Below are 4,217 nucleotides of genomic sequence, written 5' to 3'. Positions count from 1 at the left end.
CCACACGATTCGATGGCGATAGAATGTTAATAACTCTAATTTTCAATTAGCTATCTGTATAGTGTATCTGTACCTAAATGCCTACAACACAATCAACACATATAATACTTAGAAACAATAGAAAAAATAAGCATAGATAATATACGTCAGGTTAAATTAATGTTCATTAGTATCCGATATGGATCTCTGACACACCCACCCAGATATTTTATTCCACAATAAATAGAATTGAAAAGGTTATCATTGACTATTATTACCGCAAAGATAACTCTTATCAGCAAATACCAAAACTGTAACCGGAACTCGCCGGTTCTAAACCAACATGCAACAATCTATTCAGTGCGCATTCCAAACATTCGTAAACGCATTCTACGGAACCTCCGCAAGACGAACTTTAAATTTGAATCTTGGAAGGTGGTGATAAGGTTGGATTTGAAATTATAGAGTTGGGAGAGATATGAGGTTTTGAGCTTTGAGGGTCAAGCTCGGGCGCGCGGCCGTTGCCTGACTAGTGAACCCCTGCAGGACATTGACTCGCCCCCTAAGCCCCTGACCGGTTACCCCCCACGCCCACGCCCTCTATAACAAACCGACTAACTGCGGCAAACTCGTGTCTTGGTAATTAAATACCCAACCTAGTCGCGAAACAAAAATAAATAACCGGCCAAGTGCGAGTCGGATTCGCGCACGAACGGTTCCGTACCATTACGCAATAAACGGCGAACAAAAAACACGTTTGTTGTATGGGAGCCCCACTTAAATATTTATTTTATTCTGTTTTTAGTATTTGTTGTTATAGCGGCAACAGAAATACATCATCTGTGAAAATTTCAACTGTCTAGCTATCACGGTTCATGAGATACATACAGCCCGGTGACAGACAGACGGACAGCGGAGTCTTAGTAATAGGGTCCCGTTTTTACCCTTTGGGTACGGAACCCTAAAACGTGTTAATTCAACGGGTTTTTATCGTTCCCCGAAGTCTAATTAATTACTTACAGCGAAATCTTAAAATCTAATCATTCATTGAACGACTGTATAAATAATAGATCGCTGAAAAAAGTTTCCTTCAGATATGATTACACGCTAGTGATTCATTAATGGTATATTTAGATAATATGTTTGCCCGTGATCTCATTATTTTTACGCGATCTCTAATGTAAGTGTAAGTATGTATATGACTTCCTTCGTCTTCATTTCGATATCCGCCCGTCCCATCCGACCATGATTATCTGCTTATTACGTTATTGCCGATGTCATTATATCACTACCAATAGTACCAATTAGTAATAAGAGTGTTTACGACCCGATTACATAACGAGACGGTTTCCCGCCTCAGCACTAAATACAGCTCATTATATTGTTTACGTCATTCTTATTACAAATCGCTGCGTTAATATCGTTCTGCACTGTTGATGATATCCGATTACTCTGTTGACATGAATACTATGACTGTGGCTCAAAACGTGGGTGTAGGGAATGCCGAACTTATGGTCGACCTGGTTGCGCAAAGCGCACGTAACGGTAGTGTCGGTAGACCCGCGAACGTGCATACGGAGACCCCTTGGAAAGTAATCGCAGCGGTCACTTTCTCTAGAACAGGTCCCAGTATCGTATACAATCGACGGCCGTGTGCTTGTCACTCGCGCGCTTGAGGTTAAACTAAGGTATATGCACCTACTACACTTTGTTATATACATAGACTTGACAGTGCCCCACTTATTTCCTTTTCTGCAGTTTTATATTCCTAAGCAGGCGGAGCATCCTCAGACCTAATTGTTTATTGCTGCCCGTAGTCCAAACGAAAGCGACGGCTAGAGTAGCAACGGACTAAAATCACAAAATACTCGACGAACGTGATAAACGCTAAATGTCCTACGGGCAACCATGCCAGCGTGTTAATGTATGCGCCTGCCTTACGTGCGGTGCAGATAACCTTGCGACTGCCGATATTGCAACAATATTGCTGACGATTTCGCTCGCGCAATGAAAATAACTTCCATTTGCGAACTTCAAATCTAGCATACGTTTTTCTTTTATTAAATTGAGAAATGGAATCTTGGCAATCGAGTTAACTTTGCAAATAGTTACTGCGTCAGCATTTCGCAAGTGGTGAATTTAATGAAATAAATAGATCATTGGCGGTCGTTTCTTAGTGAAAGAAAAGTTTATAGGTTACTCCAGAATGGTGAAAGAAAACCCAGGTTTAATCCCCAGCTAGGGAAATTAAAATCATCCTTTGTTATTCGTATATGATGAACTGATGACATCTACAAAATAATAATTCATTCGCATGGGTATTTATAAAACATTAATAAAACATAAGTTTTGTAAAAGGTTTGCTAGCGGCGACACGACACTCGACTGCGTAAAAAAAGGAATGGCAGGCAAGCCGATGACTCGGCGTAGGGAACAAAAAACCAACAAGTGCGTTACCCCCTCGAAGTTATCGTAAGTATATATGGTTATCTCGCCAACTTACACGCTCGAATAGTGAACGGGCAACCATGTTTATAACAACGACTTGAATTTATGTTGATGATTTTCCTTAGCGAGTTCAGTTTATTGTATCGTAATTTTTGTTTACCTAGTGAACTTTATTTTAAGCGTCTTTACATTTGTAAATTTGTCTAATTTCGAGGTTACGAGTTCATCAAACTGCAGATTGTTAACACGTCCTGTCGGACTGTTAACACGTAAATTCAAATTACAGGCACGAAGTAATTAGTATTCTCGAATACTTTGTTTCGATACCAAGGTAAGGTAGTTATTGAAATTACTTTGTCATTATCAGCATTTATCAGTCTGTTGTATCTAAATTAGAAAACCGGCTTACTGTGCCTATTCTCAAAATAGTCAAAGATATTTTGTGAACTACCTACCGTGTCATTTACTACACTAATTTAAAATATTAGTCAATAAAAGTCAAGATACTTTAACTACGAGTAAATAAATAAAATAAATAAATATTGGTGACATCTTACACAGATCGACCTAACCCCAAACTAAGCATAGCTTGTACTATAGGTACTAGGCGACGATAAATAAACATAATTATATAGATAAATACATACTTATATACATAGAAAACAACCATGACTCATGAACAAATATCTGTGTTCATCACACAAATAAATGCCGTTACCGGTATTCGAACCCAGGACCATCGGCTTCGCAGGCAAGGTCCACTACCCAGCTACCCACTAGGCCAGACCGGTCATCAATCCTCGGTTAAGGGGTATATTATTTGTGATACTGACGATCCTTACAAATATGATAGTAATTATCTACATGATATCAAAAAGCATGAAGAAGAACTAAGCTATATACATAGTTGACATAGATATGGACACTAACGTAATACGTCAAGGTTAACATACTTATAATACGAGTACGTGACATAGCAGCTATATTTAAGTAGGAAGTTGGACCGAGCATTATCTGACGAATAAAGTGTGAGATGACAATAACGATTATAATGGGAATTAAATTAAACCACGGATTTTAATACGATTTTGTAGACGGTTTTATCATTTCCCATCCTTCCTCCAGTTTAGGGTATGGATTTAAAAATGAAAAGTGTCAGTTTAGACCAGTAGTAGTAGTCCAGATAAAATATATAACTAAGACGTCACCTTTAAAATAAATTAACAAGAAAAACATGTCCTGTTGTCATGTTTAAAAATACATTTTATAGCATTTTTCGCATTATCGCACTACCTGAAGTTGTTGTAGATCAATTTTTACTAGAGTTAGGTAGTTGATTGCCTAGCCCTGCAACAGCGAGATGACCTTTACGGACGAGCGCGTGGCCATGAGAATCTCCTGAAGGTTGCGTGTTTCTCGGATGACCGCTCAACACTGTAGCCGTCCAACATCTAACGTCCTGAATGTGCTAATAGTGTTCCTTTAAGGTCTTACTTCCTTCAAGTTATCTATGCATGCGAGTTATTTGTCTGGGTCTCACGAAGACTTCTTGCTAGTGCGGCATTGTCACGCAATTATTTCCTGCTGTAAACGCGGCTTTACCGTGTTGGTGGATGCCAATAGGTCGACCAACCAGTCGGTCAGAGGCCCTCCCTCCCTCTATATGTCCTCCCCCGTCCGTCTGCCTCTCAGCCTGCTCTCTCCCTCCCCCCAAGCCTCCCCACTGCGCTAGCGACAGCCGTGCCGTCCAATCCAGTCAGTCAGTGTCTGGCCGCCCGACCGATTGTACG

Source organism: Cydia strobilella, chromosome 8 (assembly GCF_947568885.1).
Source record: "Cydia strobilella chromosome 8, ilCydStro3.1, whole genome shotgun sequence".
Classification (NCBI taxonomy): Eukaryota; Metazoa; Arthropoda; class Insecta; order Lepidoptera; family Tortricidae; genus Cydia; species Cydia strobilella.
Note: the sequence above shows the minus strand (reverse complement) of the source record.